This window comes from Bubalus kerabau, chromosome 10 (genome assembly GCF_029407905.1).
Source record: "Bubalus kerabau isolate K-KA32 ecotype Philippines breed swamp buffalo chromosome 10, PCC_UOA_SB_1v2, whole genome shotgun sequence".
Lineage (NCBI taxonomy): Eukaryota > Metazoa > Chordata > Mammalia > Artiodactyla > Bovidae > Bubalus > Bubalus kerabau.
Genome location: NC_073633.1, coordinates 96,781,035 through 96,792,542, shown reverse-complemented (window position 1 = coordinate 96,792,542; position 11,508 = coordinate 96,781,035). Strand labels below are relative to the sequence as shown.

At 40.4% G+C, this 11,508-nt stretch overlaps 1 non-coding gene across 1 annotated transcript; it reads right to left on the bottom strand.

Moving 5' to 3' along the window:
• Positions 1–7,730: 7,730 nt before the first annotated feature.
• TRNAC-GCA (transfer RNA cysteine (anticodon GCA)) lies at positions 7,731–7,802 on the bottom strand. Its single transcript has one exon. It is a non-coding gene; the product is annotated as a tRNA-Cys (tRNA).
• Between the last annotated feature and the right edge of the window lie 3,706 nt (positions 7,803–11,508).

The following is an 11,508-nucleotide window of genomic DNA, read 5'->3' as shown; positions in this document are numbered from 1 at the left end:
ATCATGGAAAAAGCAAGAGAGTTCCAGAAAAACATCTATTTCTGCTTTACTGACTATGCCAAAGCCTTGGACTGTGTGGATCACAATAAACTGTGGAAAATTCTGAAAGAGTTGGGAATACCAGACCACCTGACCTGCCTCTTGAGAAATTTGTATGCAGGTCAGGAAGCAACAGTTAGAACTGGACATGGAACAACAGACTGGTTCCAAATAGGAAAAGGAGTACATCAAGGCTGTATATTGTCACCCTGCTTATTTAACTTATATGCAGAATACATCATGAGAAACGCTGGGCTGTAAGAAGCACAAGCTGGAATCAGGATTGCTGGGAGAAATAACAAGAACCTCAGATATGCAGATGACACAACCTTTATGGCAGAAAGTGAAGAAAAACTAAAGAGCCTCTTGATGAAAGTGAAAGAGGAGAGTGGAAATTTGGCTTAAAACTCAACATTCAGAAAACAAAGATCGTGGAATCTGATCCATCACTTCATGGCAAACACATGGGGAAACAGTGGAAACAGTGAGACGCTTTATTTTGGGGGGGGGCTCCAAAATCACTTCAGATGGTGATTGCAGCCATGAAATTAAAAGATGCTTACTCCTTGGAAGGAAAGTCATGACCAACCTAGATAGCATATTGAAAAGCATAGATATTACTTTGCCAACAAAGATCCGTCTAGTGAAGGCTATGGTTTTTCCAGTGGTCATGTATGGATGTGAAAGTTGGTCTGTGAAGAAAGCTGAGTGCCAAAGAATTGATGCTTTTGAACTGTGGTGTTGGAGAAGACTCTTGAGAGTCCCTTGGACTGCAAGGAGATCCAACCAGTCCATTCTGAAGGAGATCAGCCCCGGGATTTCTTTGGAATGAATGATGCTAAAGCTGAAACTCCAATACTTTGGCCACCTCATGCGAAAAGTTGACTCATTGGAAAAGACTCTTATGCTGGGAGGGATTAGGGGCAGGAGGAGAAGGGGACGGCAGAGGATGAGATGGCTGGATGGCATCACCGACTCAATGGATGTGAGTTTAGGTGAACTCCAGAAGTTGGTGATGGACAGGGAGGCCTGGTGTGCTGCAATTCATGGGGTCACTAAGAATCAGACACGAGTGAGTAACTGAACTGAACTGAATGGTCCATTATATATAATACACACACACACACACACACACACACACACACATACATATATGCCATATCTTTATCCATTCATGTGTTTATGGGCACTTAGTTTGCTTCCATATCTTGGCTATTTAAAATAATACTGCTATGAACATTGGGATGCATGTTTCTTTTCAAATTACTGTTTTCATTTTCTGTGGCTATAAACCCAGCAATGGGTTGGCTATATACCCAGTGGATTGGTAGTTCTATTTTTTGCCTGCACCAAGTTAAAGTGTTACCAAAACTGTACTAGGGTTTCTGTTTCTTCACATCATTGTCAACATCTATTATTTGTAGACTTTTTGATAAGAACCATTTTGATAGATCTGAGGTGATATTTGTGGTTTTGATTTGCATTTCTCTGATTAGCAACATTTTTTTCTTTTATAAAGTTTATTATTAGTTAAAAAAACTTATTTTTTAATTGGAGGAAAATTGCTTTACAATGTTATTTTGGTTTCTGCTGTACAACAATGCAAATCAACCATAATTATACATATATTGCCTCCCTCTTTTCTGATTAGCAATATTGAATATTCTTTAACACGCCTGTTAGCTATCTGTGTAGTTCTTTGGAAAAATGTCTGTTCGGGTCTTCTGCCAATTTTTAAATGAGTTCTTTGTTTTTTGTTTATTGTGTAGTATGAGCCATTCATATATATATGTATTGGATTTCTCTCTATATATAAATCCAAGACTGTATATTGTCACCCTGCTTACTTAACTTATATGCAAAGTACATCGTGCAAAATGCCGGACTGAATGAAGCACAAGCTGGAATCAAGATCGCCAGGAGAGAAACATCAATAACCTCAGATATGCAGATGATATCACCCTTATGTCAGAAAGTGAAGAAAAACTAAAGAGCCTCTTGATGAAAGTGAAAGAGGAGAGTGGAAAGTTGGCTTAAAACTCAACATTGGCTGCAGATGATGACTACAGCCAAGAAATTAAAAGATGCTTACTCCTTGGAAGGAAAGTCATGACCAACCTACACAGCATATTAAAAAGCAGAGATATTACTTTGCCAACAAATGTCCATCTAGTCAAAGCTATGGTTTTTCCAGTAGTCATGTATGGATGTGAGAGTTGGACTGTGAAGAAAGCTGAGTGCCAAAGAATTGATGCTTTTGAACTGTGGTGTTGGAGAAGACTCTTGAGAGTCCCTTGGACTGCAAGGAGATCCAACCAGTCAATCCTAAAGGAGATCAGTCCTGAATACTCATTGGAAGGACTGATGCTGAAGCTGAAGCTCCAATACTTTGGCCATCTGATGCAAAGAACTGACTTATTGGAAAAGACCCTGATGCTGGGAAAGATTGAAGGCAGGAGGAGAAGGGGATGACAGAGGATGAGATGGTTGGATGGCATCACCGACTCAATGGACATGAGTTTGAGTAAGCTTCAGGAGTTGGTGATGGACAGGGAGGCCTGTCGTGCTGGAGTCCATGGGATTGCAAAGAGTCAGACATGACTGAGTGATTGAACTGACTGGTATTGGATTTTAATTCCTTATCAGTCATATAATTTGAAAATATTTTCTCCTATTGAGTAGGTTGTCTTTTCATTTTATTTATGGTTTTCTTTGCTGTTCAAAAGTTTTTAAGTTTAACTAGCTACCGTGAAATTAAAAGATGCTTACTCATTGGAAGGAAAGTCATGACCAACCTAGATAGCATATTGAAAAGCAGAGACATTACTTTGCCAACAAAGATCCGTCTAGTCAAGGCTATGGTTTTTCCAGTGGTCATGTATGGATGTGAGAGTTGGACTGTGAAGAAAGCTGAGCGCTGAAGAATTGATGCTTTTGAACTGTGGTGTTGGAGAAGACTCTTGAGAGTCCCTTGGACTGCAAGGATATCTAACCAGTCCATTCTGAAGGAGATCAGCCCTGGGTGTTCTTTGGAATGAATGATGCTAAAGCTGAAACTTCTGTACTTTGGCCACCTCATGCGAAGAGTTGACTCATTGGAAAAGTCTCTGATGCTGGGAGGGATTGGGGGCAGGAGGAGAAGGGGACGACAGAGGATGAGATGGCTGGATGGCATCATGGACTCGATGGATATGAGTCTGAGTGAACTCCGGGAGTTGGTGATACAGGGAGGCCTGGCATGCTGAGATTCATGGGGTCGCAAAGAGTCGGACATGACTGAGTGACTGAATTGAACTGATTTGTTTCTTTTTGCTTTTATTTCTTTTCCTTGAGATGACAGATCCAAAAATACATTGCTGCTGTTTATGTCCAGGAGTGTTCTACCTGGTTCTCTTCTCTTCTGTCTTCTACTGCTTTATGGTTTCAGGTCTTACATTTACTTCTTTAATCCATTTTGAATTTATTTTTTTATATAATGTTAGAGAATATTTTTATCTCATTCTTTTACATGTAGCTCTCCTTTGGTCTCAGCACCATTTATTGAAAAAACTGACTGTTCTCCTTTGTGTATTCCTGCCTCTTTGTTGGGCTTCCCCTGTGGCTCAGCGGTAAAGAATCTGCCTGCAATGCAGGAGCTACAGAAGACACAGGTTCAATCCCTGGGTCAGGAAGATTCCCTGGAGAAGGGCATGGCAACGCACTCCAGTATTCTTGCCTGGAGAATCCCATGGACAGGGGAGCCTGGTGGGTTACAGTCCATGGGGTCACAAAGAGTCAGACACAACTGAAGCGACTTAGCAAGCACACACATGCACGCCTCCTTTGTCATAGATTAACTGACCATAAATGCATAGATTTATTTCTGAATGGTTTATTCTGTTTCATTGATTTATGTGTCTCTTTTTGTCCCAATACCATTATGTTTTGATTGCTCTAACTTTGTACTATCGTCAGAGATCAGGGAGAGTGATACCTCTAGCTTTGTATCTTTTTCTGAGATTGCTTTGGCAATTATGGGTCTTTTGTGGTTCCATATAAGTTTTAGAATTGTTTGTTCTAGTTCTGTGAGAAATGTGGTGCATATTTTGATAGGGATTGCATTAAATCTATAGATTGCCTTTGGAAATATGGACATTTTAGAAATATTAATTCTTCAGTCCAAGAACAAAGGAAATGTATTCATTTCTTTGTATCATATTCAGTTTCTATCATCAATATTTTATGGTTTTCAGAGCATAAGTATCCTACCTCATTGCTTAAACTTATTCCTTTGTATTTTATTTTTTGATGTGATTATAAATGGGATTGTTTCCTTAATTTCTCTCTCTGATAGTACATTATCATTGTATAGAAAAGCAACAGATTTCTGAATAGTGATCATATCCTGTAAATTTACTGAATTTATTTATTAGTTCTAATGTTTTTTTTTTTTTTTGGTAAAGACTTTAGGGTTTTCTATATATTGTGTCATGTCATCTGCAAATAGCAACAGTTTTACTTTCTCCCTTTCAATGTGGACTAGGACTCCTACCATACAATTATATTCAGTTACATGCCAGTAAGATTATGCTCAAAATCCTTCAAGCTAGGCTCCAGCAGCACATGAACCAAGAACTTCCGGATGTACAAACTGGGTTTAGGAAAGGAAGAAGAACCAGAGATCAAACTGCCATCGTTTGTTGGAACATAGATAAAGCAAGGGAATTCCAGAAAAACATCTACTTCTGCTTGAGTGTGTTAAAGCCTTTGACTGTGTGATTGCAGCAAACTGTGAGCTATCCTTAAAGAGATGGGAATACCAGACACCTTACCTGTCTCCGGAGAAACCTGTATGTGAGTTAAGAAGTAGCATTGCAAACTGGTCATGGAACAACTGACTGGTTCAAAATTGGGAAAGAAGTATGACAAGGCTGTATATTGTTACCCTGCTTATTTAACTTCTATGCAGATTACATCATGAGAAATGACAGGCTGGGTGAATCACCAGCTGGAATCAAGATTGCTGAGAGAAATATAAACAACCTCAGATATACAGATAAATACCACTGTAATGACAGAAAGGGAAGAGGAACTAAAGAACATCTTGATGAGAATAAAAGAGAAGAGTGAAAAAGCTGACTTAAAACTCAACATTCAAAAAAACTAAGATGATGGCATCAGGTCCCATCAGTTCAGTTCAGTTAAGTCGCTCAGTCATGTCTGACTCTTTGCAACCCCATGAATCGCAGCACGCCAGGCCTCCCTGTCCATCACCAACTCCTGGAGTTCACTCAGACTCACGTCCATCGAGTCAGTGACGCCATCCGGCCATCTCATCCTCTGTCGTCCCCTTCTCCTCCTGCCCCCAATCCCTCCCAGCATCAGAGTCTTTTCCAATGAGTCAACTCTTTGCATGAGGTGGCCAAAGTATTGGAGTTTCAGCTTTAGCATCATTCCTTCCAAAGAAACCCCAGGGCTGATCCCCTTCAGAATGGACTGGTTGGACATCCTTGCAGTCCAAGGGACTCTCAAGAGTCTTCTCCAACACCACAGTTCAAAAGCATCAGTTCTTTGGCGCTCAGCCTTCTTCACAGTCCAAATCTCATATCCATACATGACCACAGGAAAAACCCTAGCCTTGACTAGACGAACCTTTGTTGGCAAAGTAATGTCTCTGCTTTTGAATATGCCATCTAGGTTGGTCATAACTTTCCTTCCAAGGAGTAAGCGTCTTTTAATTTCATGGCTGCAGTCACCATCTGCAGTGATTTTGGAGCCCCCCAAATAAAGTCTGACACTGTTTCCACTGTTTCCCCATCTATTTGCCATGAAGTGATAGGACCAGATGCCATGATCTTCGTTTTCTGAATGTTGAGCTTTAAGCCAACTTTTTCACTCTCCGTTTTCACTTTCATCAAGAGTCTTTTGAGTTCCTCTTCACTTTCTGCCATAAGGGTGGTGTCATCTGCATATCTAAGGTTATTGATATTTCTCCCAGCAATCTTGATTCCAGCTTGTGCTTCTTCCAGTCCAATGTCCCATCACTTCATGGCAAATAGAAGGGACAACAATGGAAACAGTGACAAACTTTATTTTTTTGCATCCCGCTGTCACTCTGAATGGTGACTGCAGCCGTGAAATTATAAGATGCTTGCTCTTTGGAAGGAAAGCTATGAGAAACCTAGACAATATGTTAAAAAACAGAGACATCACTTTGCTGACAAGGATCTGTATGGCTGTGAGAGTTGGACCGTAAAGAAGGATGAGTGCCAAAGAATCAATGCTTTTGAATTGTGGTGTTGGAGAAGACTCTCAAGAATCCCTTGTACTGGAATGGGATGAAACTAGTCCATCCTAAAGGAAATCAACCCTGAATACCCATTGGAAGTACTGATGCTGAAGCTCCAGTACTTTGGCCACCTGATGCAAATAACTGATTCATTGGAAAAGACCCTGATGCTTGGAAAGGTTGAAGGCAAAAGGAGAAGGAGACAACAGAGGATGAGATGGTTGGATAGTGTCACTGACTCAGTGAACTCATTTGAGCAAACTCTGGGAGATAGTGGAGGGCAGAGGAACATGGTGTGCTACAGTCCATGGTGTGGCAATGAGTCAGACATGACTTAGCAACTGAAAAACAACAACAACAGCAATATATTCCTCTCTGGTTGTCAAGGACTGCTGCCAGTACTCAGCTGGTGCTCTGTGAGATCTTCTGCATCTGAAGATATATTCTTAATGCATCCAGGGAGAGGTATGTACTCCATGTCCACCTACTCCTCCACCATCTTGTCTTCCCGACCCACTGTTTTTTTTACTAGCATGCTGTTTAGGTTCCATATATTTGTGCTTTTACCACTTTTTCCTGTAATTGATCTGTAGTTTCGTGTTGTTGTGGTGGAGAGAAAATGCTTGATATGCTCTCTATCATATCCTTAAATTTGTTGAGTTTGTTTTTTAACCTAGTTTGTGATCTGTCCCAGAGAATATTCCATCTGCACTTGAAAAGAATGTTATTGTGGGTTGTAAGTTTCTGAAGATGTTCAGTTCAACTGATGTCCTGTGTCATTTAGGACTAGTGTTGCCTTATTGATTTTCTGTCCAGATGATCTGTCTATTGATGTATGTAGTGTTAGAATCCCCTCCTATTATGGTCAATTTTTTCTTTTATGTTGTTAATATTTGCTTTGTATATTTAGGTGTTTCTGTATTGAGTCCATATATACTAATGAGTGTAATATCTTCTTGTATTTATCCTTTTATCATTATATAATGTACTTCTTTTTCTTCTGTTATAGACTTCATTTTAAAATCAGTTTTGTCCGATATAAGTATTGCTACCCCCACTTTCTTGTCATTTTCATTTGCATGAAATACATTTTTCCACCCCTTTACTTTTAGTCTATGTTAGCATTTATTTCTGAATCAGCAACCCTATGTCTTTTGGGGCATTTAGTCCACTGGAATTTAAAGTTATTATTGAAAGTATGTACTTATTGCCATTTTATTGCCTTTTTTCCAGTTTTGCTTTGTTTTGTAGTTCTTTCCTGTATTCTCTTCTTTTAACCTCTTTCCTTGTGAGTGAGTGAAGTCGCTCAGTCATGTCCGACTCTTTGCGACCCCATGGACTGTAGCTTATCAAGCTCCTCCGTCCATGGGATTTTCCAGGCAAGAGTGCTGGAGTGGATTGCCATTTCCTTCTCCAGGGGATCTTCCCAACCCAGGAATTGAACCTGGGTCTCCTGCATTGCAGGCAGACGCTTTACCGTCTGAGCCACCAGGGATTTTCTTTAGGGATATGCTTATGTTCCCTCATGAATTGTAGGTTTTCAATTTGTGCTTACTGTAGGGTTTGTATCAGTTCAGTTCAGTCACTCAGTCGTGTCCGACTCTTTGCAACCCCATGAACCGCAGCACGCCAGGCCTCCCTGTCCATCACCAACTCCCAGAGTCCACTCAAACCCATGTCCATTGAGTCAGTGATGCCATCCAACCATCTCATCCTCTGTCGTCCCCTTCTCCTCCCACCTTCAATCTTTCCCAGCATCAGGGTCTTTTCAAATGAGTCAGCTCTTCACATCAGGTGGCCAAAGTATTGGAGTTTCATATGTTGACCTAAAAACTATATCTAATTGTTTTAAACAAGCAGTCATTTAATTTAAAACACATTTTAAAATGTGTGTACATTTTTTATTCTATTCCCTCACTCTTTGTATCTTTGATATTATATTTTACATCTTCAAGTTTTGTTTTTCAGTCGCTCAGTCATGTCTGACTCTTTGTGACCCCATGGACTGCAGCACGTCAGGCTTCCCTGTCCATCATCAACTCCCAGAGCTTGCTCAAACTCATGTCCATCACGTTGGTGATGCCATCCAACCATCTCATCCTCTGTCGTCCCCTTCTTCTCCTGCCTTCAATCTTTCCCAGCATCAGGGTCTTTTCTAAGGAGTTAGTTCTTTGCATCAGGTGGCCAAAGTATTGGAGTTTCAGCTTCAGTGTCAGTCCTTCCAATGAATATTCAGGATTGATTTCTTTTAGAACTGACTGTTTTGATCTCCTTGCTGTCCAAGTGACTCTCAAGAGTCTTCTCCAACACCACGGTTCAAAAGCACCAATTCTTTGGTTCTCAGCCTTCTTTATAGTCCAACTCTCATATCCATACATGACTACTGGAGAAACCATAGCTTTGACTAGACGGACATCTGTTGGCAAAGTAATATCTCTGCTTTTGAATATGTTGTATAGGTTAGTGATAGCTTTTCTTCCAAAAATCAAGTGTCTTTTAATTTCATGGCTGCAGTAACAATCTGCAGTGATTTTGGAGCCCAATAAAATAAAGTCTGTCAGTGTTTCCATTGTTTCCCCAACTATTTGCCATGAAGTAATGGGACCAGATGCCATGATGTTAGTTTTTTGAATGTTGAGTATACCAGCTTTTTCACTCTCCTCTTTCACCTTCATCAAGAGGCTCTTTAGTTCCTCTTCACTTTCTGCCATAAGGTTGTTGTCATCTGTGTATCTGACATTATTGATATTTCTCCTGGCAGTTTTGATTCTGGCTTGTGCTTCATCCAGCCTGGCATTTCACATGCTGTACTCTGCATATAAGTTAAATAAGCAGAGTGACAATATACAGCCTTGATGTACTCTTTTCCCAATTTGGAACCAGTCCATTGTTCCATGTCAGTGTCTAACTGTTGTTTATCCTACTGATTATTGTAGTTATACTTTATTTTACAAGTTTCTTATCTTTCAATCTTTGTCCTAGCTCATTTAAGTAGTCAGTCCTTAGCCTTTACTGTATATTTCCCTTTGCTAGTGGCATTTATCCTTTCCTATAGATACTTCTCCTTACAGCCTTCTGTTTTCCACTTGAAGAAGACTCTGACTTTTTTAGGATTGCCTTAGTCTTAATGAACCGTTTTAGTTTTTGTATGTCTGAGAAGGTCTTTGTCTCCCCTTTAATTCTAAATGATAAACTTGCTGGGTAGAGTATCTAGGTTGTGGGTTATTCCCTTTCAGCTTTTTAAATATACCATGACATTCTTTTCTGGTCTACAGAGTTTCTGCAGAGGAATGAGCTGGTAGCCTTGTGAGGGTTCTATTGCATGTGACACTATTTTTCTCCTGCTACCTTTGGAATTTTCTCTTTAACTTTTGTCATTTTAATTATGATATGTCTTGGTGTGGATCTGTTTGGGTTTATCTTATTTGTTATTCTTTGTGCATGCCTGGTAATTTTCTACAGGTTTCCAGCATTGTGAATTTTACGTGCTTGGGGGCTGAGTTTTGTTTTATCTTTTAAATAGTCTTTGACTTTTTTCTGAGCGGTAGTTAAATTATTTGGAATCAGTATGATTCTTTTGAGTCTTGCTTTTTAGGTTCATTGGGGCAGACCCCAAGTCAGCCTTTAATACTAATTTAGCCCCACTTCTAAGAAAAGGCCATACTGAGAACCCCACTTAATTCTGCATGTATTAGAGAGCCTTTCTACTCAGGGTGGTTAGATTAGAACTATTGTCAGCCCTGTATGAGTTTTAGACAATGTTCCACGTCTCCTTTCCCTGGCTTTGGGTAGCTTCCTCTCATGTACATGCTCATCAATAGTCAGAATGTGAAGGACTCTCCTCCTTCAGATCTCTGGAAATCTTTCTCTGTGCAACTCCCTGTCCATACTGTGGCTCACTAATTCTATCTTCTTTCACCTCCTTGAATTATAAACTCTGTCTCCTTAATTCAGAAAGACCTTTGGTCCTATTTGGGTTCCTTTTTTTTTGTTGTTGTTCCAAAGCCTAGAAACTCTTAGGGAAGTACATGAGGGCAATTATAGGGCTCACTTCATTTGTTTCATTTCTCTCAGAGACCTCAGTCCTGTGGTGCCAGTTGTCAGATGTTTGAATATCATTGTCTCACATTCCTGCCACGCCTCAATGCGTTTTCTTGTTGTTTAAGACAGAAAGATAAATCTGGTCTATATTGCTGTATCCTGACTGGAATTAGAAGTTTCTTGAAGGGTGAAGTGAAGTGAGAGTCGCTCAGTTGTGTCCAACTCTTCGCAACCCCATGGACTACAGAGTCTATGGAATTCTCCAGGCCAGAATTCTAGAGTGGGTAGCCTTTCCCTTCTCCAGGGGATCTTCCCAACCCAGGGATCGAACCAGGGTCTCCTGCATTGCAGGCAGATTCTTTACCAGCTGAGCTATGAGGGAAGCCCCTAAAGGATACCACTCTTTAAAAGTTAAGGCCATTTTATGTGTTATTTCATTTACATCACAAGTGTTTTATTCTCACAAATTAGAAAACTGAGACTCAGAAAGAAAAATTATCTAATGTTGAAGAATGTTACCATATAGAGGTTAAGAGCATGGCTGAAGAGCTAAGGCCATGAGTTCAAATACTGACTTCATCACTAATAAGCCATTGTGGTGGTTTAGTCACTAAGTTGTGTCCGGCTCTTGTGACCCCATGGACTGTAGCCTGCCAGGCTCCTCTGTCCATGGGATTCTCCAGGCAAGAATACAGGAGTGGGTTGCCATTTCCTTCTCCATTAGACCACTCTATATTTCTGTTTCAAAATTAATAATAATAATTTCTAATTCATGGATGCATTATATAGAATGGGCTTCCCTGGTAGCTTAGTGGTAAAACATCCACCCACCAATGCAGGAGACATGGGTTTGATCCCTGGGTTGGGAATATCCCCTGGAGAAGGAAATGGCAACCCACTCCAGTATTCTTGCCTGGGAAATCCCATGGACAGGAGAGCAAGGCTGGCTACAATCCATGAGGTCATTAAAGAGTTGGACATGACTTAGTGACTAAACAACAACATTATGTAAAAAATGTCATCTAATATATATCAGGTGCTCAGAACAGTGCCTGGCAAATACTGAATTCTCAGTGAATGTTCAGTTCAGTTCAGTTCTGTAGCTTAGTCATGTCCGACTCTTTGCGACCCCATGAACTGCAGCTCGCCAGGCTTCCCTG